Source organism: Pan troglodytes, chromosome 5 (genome assembly GCF_028858775.2).
Source record: "Pan troglodytes isolate AG18354 chromosome 5, NHGRI_mPanTro3-v2.0_pri, whole genome shotgun sequence".
Classification (NCBI taxonomy): domain Eukaryota; kingdom Metazoa; phylum Chordata; class Mammalia; order Primates; family Hominidae; genus Pan; species Pan troglodytes.
In genome coordinates, this window is record NC_072403.2 from 84,544,210 (window position 1) to 84,554,237 (window position 10,028).

The following is a 10,028-nucleotide window of genomic DNA, read 5'->3' on the forward strand; positions in this document are numbered from 1 at the left end:
TAGGTTAAATTTTTAATTGTGTTATTCGAATATTCTGTGCTCTCACTGACTTTACATGTCTAGTCTTGCAATTACTAGACAAACGTGTTAAAATCTCCCAGTCTTATCGTGTATTTGTCTTTTCATCCTTTTCATTTCATACATGCACACATACATAAAAAACTGTGTTAAGTAGATGTATACAAATCAGAAATCTTTAGTTTCACCAGTAAATTGAAACTTTTCTCCACTTTGCAATTACTCTTTCATCTCTATAAATGTTTTTGGCCCTAAAATATATTTCGTCTGTATTTACATAATTATATGGTTATACCATTCTTTTTCTTATTTCGATTTTTTTTAACTTTTTTGAGACAGGGTCTCGTCTCACTCTGTCGCCCAGGCTGTGGTGCAGTGGTGCGATCTTGGCTCACTGCAACCTCCACCTCCCTGGCTCAAGTAATTCTCGTGCCTCAGCCTCCCGTGTAGCTGAATTACAGGCGTGCACCATCATGCCTGGCTAATTTTTGTATTTTTAGTAGAGCCAGGGTTTTGCCATGTTGGCCAGGCTGGCCTTGAACTTTTAGCCTCAAGTAATCTGCCTGCCTTGGGATTACAGGTGTGAGCCACCACTCCTGGCCTCAACTTATATTTTAGATATACAAGGTACATGTGCAGGTTTGTTACATGGGTATATTGCATGATGCCGAGGTTTGGGGTACAGATCCCATCACCCAGGTAGTGAGCATGACACCCAATAGGTAGTTTTTAAACCCACGCCCCTTTCATCCTCTTCCCTCTAGTAGACCCATGTGTCTGTTGTTCCCAAGTTTATGTCCATGTGTGCTCAGTGTTCAGCTCCCACTTATAAGTGAGAATGTGTAGCATTTGATTTTCTGCTCCTGAGTTAATTCACTTAGGATTAAGGCCTCCAGCTATTCCATGTTGCTACAAAGGACATGATTTTATTCCTTTTTATGGCTGCATAGTACTCCATAGTGTATAAGTACCACATTTAAAAAATCCAATTCATTATTGATGGGCACATAAGTTGACATTGACCTTGGCAAAGAATTTTTGGCTAAGTCTCCAAAAGCAATTACAGCAAAAGCAAAAATTGACAAGTAGAACTTAATTAAACTAAAGAGCTTCTGCACAGCAAAAGAAACTATCAACAGAGTACACTAAATATATTTGCAAACTATGCATTCAATAAAGGTCTAATATCCAGAATCTATAATGAATTTAAACAAATCAACAACCAAAAAAAATTTAAAAATAGGCAAAGGACATGAAACAGACACTTCTCAAAAGAAGCCATTTATTTTTTGATGAACATTTTCCCAGCTTTGCTCCAGTCATCCATGTTCAAATTGTTTCCTGAAGGTTTAGGTAGGTCTTTCATTTTTTAATCAAGACTGAAAATTCTTGTCTTTTACTGGATCATTTTAACTGGATCATTAATTATATTTTTATATTCCTGCAGGTAAAATTAGGATATGTAATAGTAACAATACAAAAATGCAGATTAATTTCCCCAAATATCAATGAAACATTCTTACATTCATATAACAAGCTACCAAAGACTTCTGCATTATGTAAAGCAATTAAATCACAACTTTTGAAATGATTTAATGGCTTTGTTTAATGGGCTGTATATTGACTCTGTTGTGTCTAGTGTATTTTGTAATGGATGCAAATTTCCTTGACTTTCTATGCTCAATAATAAATGTGTATTGTTATGTAACCAAACAAAGAAATCATATGTTTAAAATGGTAGGGATACTATTTAAATTGGATCTAGGTGTTAAGTGCCTTCAGATAACTGACAGACACAAACAAAGAAGCTAAACCCAAGGAAAATCACATTAGTTAGAAATAAGACGTTATCTGTATAAGAGCTAAGATATTCAGCAAGAACTATAAAACCTCCTTCCTGAACATACACACAACTTGACATTTTGCTGGTGCATTCATGTATATATCATAGTTTTCGTTTCAGATATTAGATCACTGCAAAATTAATTGTGGTTTTTGCTACTGAAAGTAATGGCAGAAACTGAAATTACTTTTGCATCAACCAGTAGTAAATTTTTAATAAAACATTTGCAAGTCATTACTGCAAATATCTAAATGTTGAGAGTTGAGAAGAGAGGGGTATTTATTTGGATTTATTTCTACTATCCTATTTTTGTGCTATTTGTCCCTCTTTAATTTCTTTTTCTAATTTGTTGTTTTGGGTTGTCTTCTTAAATATTGAATAGATATTTTCCTCACTTATATTTTCCTCCACAGATTTGAAAGTTACATATATTATTTCTATGTTTTATTGGTTACCTTAACATTTTCAGCCTGTATACTTAACTTATAAAAATCTGAATGTACTCCTTTAAATAATGATTTTATTAAATTTTAAGTCTGATCATTCCTTTCTAACTTATATGTAATTATTGAATACCACAGCTTACCTTATTTTAAACCCCCCAAAAAGTATTGTTTTAGGCACTCAGTGTTGTTTATATTTATCCATATATTTACCACTTTCTTTGTCCTTTAATCCTTTTTGTATTTTCCATGTGGAATTGGTTTTATTTTCCTTGAGTATATCTTTTGAATTTTTTAAGAGAGTGTCTTTTGGTTGTGAAATTTCTCACCTTTTCCTCACCTGACAATAACATTATTTTTTATTCTTCAAAATTATTTTTGCTAAGTATATAATCCTACACTGACAGGCATTTTCTCTCATCACATTGAAAATACTCCACTGTTTCCTGGCTTCCATTATTGTTGCTGAGAAATCAATTGTCAATCAAAATATAGTTCCTTTTTCTCTGGTAATTTTTTTCCCAATACATAATAGAAGTATATAATTTTAGGGTACATGTGATATTTTGATACATGTATAAAATGTGTAATCACCAAGGCAACTGGGACATCCATTACCCCCAAAATTGACCCTTTCTTTATGTTGGGAACATTCCAATTCCTCTCTATCAGTAGTTTTCAACTATATGACAAATTATTGTTAACTGTAATCATCCTACTGTACTTTTGAACACTAGATCTTACTTCTTCTATCTTTAACTGTATTTTTATATCCATTTAGCAGTGTTCCTTCTTCCCCCCACCTCCCTCCTACCTTTCTCAGCCTCTGGTAACCACGAATCAACTTTACCTCCACAAGATCCACTTTTTTAGCTTCCACATAAGTGAGAACATGCAGTATATGTCTTTCTGTGCCTGCTTATTTCATGTAATATAATGACCTCTACTATTTATGTTGCTGCAATGACAGGATTTCATTGTAATTATTTTTGAGGCTGAATAATATTCCCTTATTTGTATGTACCACATTTTCTTTGTCATTAAATTTTTAAATGATATTGATACAAGAGATAGAAAAATTATTTAGGCAGATAGTAAGGGTAAAATAGTCCTCAGCAGAGCTCCTCTTCTAACAAAAAGTGGTTCAATTTTTTTTTTTTCTTTTTTTGAGATGGAGTTTCGCTCTTGTTGCCCAGGCTGGAGTGCAATGGGGAGCAATCTCAGCTCACTGCAAGCTCTGCCTCCCAGGTTCAGGCGATTCTTCTGCCTCAGCCTCCTGAGTAGCTGGGAATACAGGCATGTGCCACCACACCCAGCTAATTTTGTATTTTTAGTAGAGACGGGGTTTCTCCATGTTGGTCAGGCTGGTCTCAAACTCCTGACCTCAGGTGATCTGCCTGCCTTGGCCTCCCAAAGTGCTGGGATTACAGGCATGAGCCACGGCCTTTTTTTTTTTTTTTTTCTAACAAAAAGCAGCCTGAAAGATCAAGCTGCAAACATAGATAAGGAAGCTGGAAGCTTGCATGGAGGGATGCTAGCAGCTGCACAAAAAGAAATGGGCTATCTGGGGGCCAGCCATGTCCACCATGGGGGTTCCACCTCCCCACTTTTTTAGCACATACACAGTAAGAAAGAAATGGGCAACATGGACAAGCTCAGGCAGAGAACCCATCTGCACAATAAAAGATTGGGGTGGGGCTGCCAGAGATTCACGCCCTATGTAGATGGCACCCCAGGTCCTATGTTTTTCATGCCCTATGCAAATCAGACACCGCCTCCCGACTAGTTCATCTATAAAAACACCTGCATTTCATCACAGATCTGCAACCCATTTTTCTGGGACCCCTCTCTGTAGCAGAGAGATATTCTCTTTTTTTCACCTATTAAATTCACACTCTTTTTTTTTTAAACATTTGTACTTTTGCTTTTATTCAAAAGTTCTGCTGGATTCATTTCAAGATTAAGGACCACAGTATGACAGTCAGCCAAGAACTTAATTTTAGTGTACAAACTGCTTTAAACTACATATACGTTTTCAGAGTTAGGGAAATATAATATAGTGTCCTTCAGTTTAAATGTTGAGAAAAACTTTGCAAACATACAGAAGAAAAATAATTTTTATATATGTTCCTTTGGTTCACTAAACTTTCTCCTTTTTGGTACTGACTCTTGACTAGAAGAATGAGAGTGATGGAGCACTATTCTCCCAGATTCATGTTGACTTCTCTTCCGAATTTCTTTGGAAGATGTTACTGGTTGATTTCCATTTGCCATTATTCTGAAAGACTTTCCACTTCTTGTTTTGCTTTCAGACATATCAAGTTCCGATGTTTTATTGACTAACTGCTCAACCTGAGAATGAGAAATGGAAAGATCTGGACTTTCTTTATACCTCATAATTTCATCATCCTCACAAACTAAACTTGGTTCTCCGAGTTCAGAAAATCGAGGGTTTTTTTTTTTCCTGCTCTTCCATTTTAGTTTCAATGTCCAAATCATCACTTGTATAATGCGCCTGGTCATCTTCTACATCTTTGTCCCTCAGGATTTTGTGAAGTCGTGTTTTTATTTGTTTTGGTGATAGTATAGTTGAATAAATATTTTCCATTCGTTCTCTCTCAGTGGTCACTTTTACTTTGAAGGTGGGAAAAGGTGTTGAGACTTCGCCCACATTTAAATACATAGGTTCCCCTTCAAATATAACTCCTTCACAATCACCATCCTTAAAACCAGGAGGCTGGTAATCTGGGGGTGTAACTTCATCATAGTAAAAACGTTTCATGCTCAAACAAACATTAGGTAAAGGCCCCAGATTTTGCATTAGGGTATAAATCTTGCGAATTAGGAGAGTGCTTGCTTTCTCGGTGTCAGTACATAACATGCTAGACTCATTGCTTTGGCTTTCACTTATGAAGTCCATAAGTGGTCCATTATTGGTGTATTTGAATTTGAATTGGTAACATTCTGAAATTGTCTGAGGATCTTCTGGGTTTGTGTATATAGCTAGAACAGCCATGCTTAGATTTTTTTTTTCTGTAAAGCATCGTAACATCCTAGTATCCATTTCACTAACTGTGTAGATCCTGGGCAATTTTTATCTTCTCTCAGTATTTTGACACAAAGATCATCTAGATATCTGGTTCCATAAGCACATGCTGGAAATATTCCTCTCAAATACATGATACAGGATACTGAAACTGTGAGGAAACTCTTCACTAACACCAAAGACTGGTGTTCAGGTGGTATCTTATTGAGAAATACCAGTGCAGTCATGGAAGTCCTCTGCAACTGGGCAGTGGCCATCTTCTGATAAAATATTTTCTTTAATTCAAAATTATGTCTGAGGGGCAGGCGCCGGAAAATTCTCACTCTTAACCTCACTCTTTGTGTGTCCACATCTTTGATCTCCATGGTCGTGAGACAACAAACCTCGGATGTTACTCCAGACAATGAAGCCTCTTCAATATATTTTGAGGGTACATGTAATATTTTGATACCTGTATACAATGTGTAAAGATCAAATCAGGGTAATTGGGATATCCATCACCTCAAACATTTATCTTTTCTTTGTACCACATTTTCTGTATCCATTCATCCACTATGGACACTTAGGTTAATTCCAATATTTCAATTATTTATTTTTAATTTTTGTGGGCACTATATATATACACACTAGGTGTATATATTTATTGGGTACCTAAGATGTTTTGATGCAGGAATGCAATGCATAATAATCACATCATGGAAAATGGGATATCTGTCCTCTCAAGGATTTATCCTTTGTGTTACAAAAAAATCCAATTATATTCTTTAAATTATCTGAAAATGTACAGTTAAATTATTATTAACTATAGTCACCCTGTTGTGCTAGCAAATAGTAGGTCTTATTCACTCTTTCCAACTATTTTTTGTATCCATTCACCATCTTCACCTCCCCAACACCCTCCATTACCCTTCCCGGTCTCCTGTAAGTATTCTTTTACTCTCTATCCCCATGAGTTCAATTGTTTTGATTTGTAGATTCCCACAAATAAGAGAGAATGTATAAAGTTTGTCTTTCAGTGCCTGGCTTGTTTGACTTAACATGATGACCTCCATTCCATTCATGTGGCTGCAAATGACAAGATCTCATTCTTTATGGTTGAATAGTACTCCATTGTTTATGTGTACCATGTTTTCCTTCTCCATTCATCTGTTGGACACAGGTTGCTTTCATATCTTGGCTAATATGAAAAGGGCTGCAACAAAAATGGGAATGGAGATATCTCTTTGATATACTAATTTCCTTTATTTTGGATATGTAGCCAGCAGTGGGATTCCTGGATCAAATGGCAGCTCTAGTTTTAGATTTCTGAGCAACATCCAAACTGTTCTCCATAGTGGTTGTACTAATTTAGATTCCCACTAACAGTGTACAAGGGTTCCCCTTTCTCCACTTCCTCACCAGCACTTGTTATTGTCTGTCTTTTGGTGTTTGTTTTGAGACAAAGTCTGGCTCTAGCATTCAGGCCGGAGTGCAGCGGTATAATCTTTGCTCACTGCAACCTCCACCTCTTGGGCTCAAGCCATCCTCCTACCTCAGTCTCCCAAGTAGCTGGGACTATATGCAGACACCACCACGCCTGACTAATTGTTGAATTTTTTTTTTTTTTTTTTTTTTGTAGAGGCAGGGCTGCCTAGGCTGGTCTTGAACCTGTAAGCTCAAGTGATCCACCTGCCTTGGCCTCCCAAAGTGCTGGGATCACAGGCATGAGCCACTGTGCCCAGCCTTGTCTGTCTTTTGAATATAAGCCATTTTAACTGGCATGAGATAATGTCTCATTGTAGTTTTGATTTGTGTATATCTGAGGATCAATGATGTTGAACACTTCTTCATATGCCTGTCTACCATTTGTATGTCTTCTTTTGAGAAATGTCTATTCAAATGTTTTGCCTGTGTTTTGATTGGATTATTAGATTTTTTCCTCTTATATGTGGGTCTTGTACACACATAAAATTAAATACCTAGGAATTAACCAAAGAAGTAAAAGAGCTCTATAATGGGATTTTTTTTTATTTCTTCTTCAGATTGTTCACTCTTCACATATAGAAATGCTACTGATTTCTGTATGCTGATTTTGTACCTGGAAACTTTACTGAATTTGTTTATCAGTTCTAACAGTTTTTTGGTGGATTCTTTAGGTTTTTCCAAACATAAGATTGTATCACCTGCAAACAAGTAACAATGATAATTTGACTTCTTTCATTCTAATTTGAATGCCCTTTCTTTCTTTTCTCTGATTTCTCTAGCTAGGCAAACAAACAGGATCTCTGTCTCTGTTTTGAGCCATGTAAAGCTGGGGGTGAAGTGACACACACACCACTGTGGCCACCACCACTAGGACTATGCTGGGTCAGACCTGAAGCCAGAATGGCACTGGGTCTCACCCAAGGCCTACTGTAACCACTCCCTGGCTACTGGCTATGTTTGTTCAAGACCCTGGGTTTCTACAATCAGCAGATGGCAAAGCCAGCCAGTCCTGTGTCTTTTTCTTCAGGGCAGTGAGTTCCCCCAGGCCCTGAGCAGGTCCAGAGGTGCTGTCTGGGAACCAGGAACTAGAGTCAAAAACCTTAGAACTCTACCTGATACTCTACTTGTACTGCTGTTAATCTAGCACACAAATCACAAGACAAAGTCCTTCCCACTCTTCCCTCTCCTTTCTGAAGGCAGAGGAGCCTTGCCCATGGCCGTTGCCACCACAGGCCCATGGGGTGTACTGCCAGACTATGGTTGATGTTCTCTTAAGTCCCATGACTCTTCAGTCAGCTTGTGGTAAATGCTGTCCGGGCTAGGACTTAGGCTTCAGAGCAGTGGGCTTCCTTCTGGCCCAAGACAGACCCAGAAATGACATCCAAGAGCCATGTCCTGGAATTGGGGACCTCAAAAGCTCACTTGGTGCTCTACCCCCATGTGGCTCTGCAAGACAAAGTCCCTTTTACTTTACCCTCCACTTTTCTCATGTAGAAGAGTGTAGCCCCATAGCAACCATAGTTGGAAATGTGCTGAGTCTCACCTAAAGCCAGCAAGTCTCAGAGTTTCACCCAATGCCCTCAACGTAGTACCTGGGTATCATTGCTGGCTATTCAGGGCCCAAAGCCTCTTCAGTTAGCAGGTAATGAATCCTGCCATGACTGGTTTCTTCCCTTTAAGGCAACATGTTCCATTCTGGCCCAGGGTGTGTGTAGAAATGTCATCCATGAGCTTGGGCCTGGAAAGGGGGCTTTACTACTTTTACAGGCACCCTATCCTACTGTAGCAGAGCTGGTATCCAAGATGCAGGACAAAGTCCTTCCCATTTTTACCTTTCCTCTCCTCAAGCAGAAGGAAGAGGCCTATTTTGGAGCTGTGAGCTGTGCAGCCTGGGGTTAGGGGAGGAGTGATGCCAGCACTCCATTAGCCATCCCTGCTGGTAACTCAGTAAGTCCCCCCAGTCCATTGGCTCTGGGCTCAGTTCAGCACTAGGACTTGCATAGAAGTTGCAGTTCTTGTGGCCTAGATTGCCTTTCAAGTTTATTTAGGGCCCCAGAATACCTTCAGCCACGGTAGCGAGGTTTGTGGGAACTCAGGTTTGGACCACTGGGGTTGGCAGTTCCCCTCTGGCTAGGGCTGGTTTAATGCTCTCTCTGTGGGCTGGTGTCAGCTGAGTTTGGTCCAGTTTTGCTTTCTGCTGTAACAGGTAGTGTTGAGTTCAGTGCCTCACAATTACTGCACTCTCCCTCTTGCCAGTGCACAGAAATGCTCTCTGCACCATGCCTCTGCTGCCAAGGGGATGGGAAGAGGTGGGGTCCACAAGTCAAGACTGTTTTTCCTACCTCTTCCGTGCCTCTTTGAGTGACATGAAGTTAAAAGCAGGTACGGTGAGTGCTCACCTGATCTTTGGTTCTTACTAAGTGCTTTTTTTTCTGTAGATAGTTGTTAAATTGGTGTCCTTGTGGAAGGTACAATTGGCAGAGCTTTCTATTCTGCCATCTTGCTCTACCTCCTGATTCCATATCTTGACTATTGTGAATAGTGTTGCAATAAACACAGGAGTGCAGATATCTCTTCTCTATACTGATTCCCTTTCTTTCTTTGAGGTATAACCAGTAGAGGGATTGCTGGATCATAGGTAGTTTCATTTTGAGGTTTTTGAGGAACCTCCATACTGTTTCGGCATAGTGGCTGTACTAATTTACATTCCCACTAATAATGGGATATGAGTGTTCTTCTTTCTCCTTATCTTTGCCAGCGTTTGTTATTTTTTATCTTTTTGATAAAAGCCATTCTAACTGGAGTGAAATATTATCTCATCATGGTTTTGATTTTCATTTCCCTGATGATTAGTGATGTTGAGTATTTCTTATATACCTGTTGGCCATTTGTAGGTCTTCTTTTAAGAAATGGCTATTCAGATATTTTGCCCATTATTTAATTGGGTCATTTGATTTTGCTGTTGAGTTATGTTCCTTACATATTCTGTTTATTAATCCATTGTCAATTGGATAGTTGGCAAATATTTTCTCTCATATCTCTTCACTTTGTTGATTGTTTCCTTTGCTGTGCAGAGGATGTGATGCCATTTCTGCTTTTGTTGTCTGTGCTTTTCAAACCTTACCAATAAAATATTTGCTCAAACCAACATCCTGAAGCATTCCCCAATGTTTTCTTCTAGTATTTTCATAGTTTTGGGTCTTAGATTTAAGTC

General features: G+C 38.4%; 1 pseudogene; it reads right to left on the reverse strand.

The window, feature by feature from the left end:
• Nucleotides 1-4,422: 4,422 nt before the first annotated feature.
• On the reverse strand, nucleotides 4,423-5,607 carry LOC472055 (HORMA domain-containing protein 1-like; annotated as a pseudogene).
• Nucleotides 5,608-10,028: the final 4,421 nt, after the last annotated feature.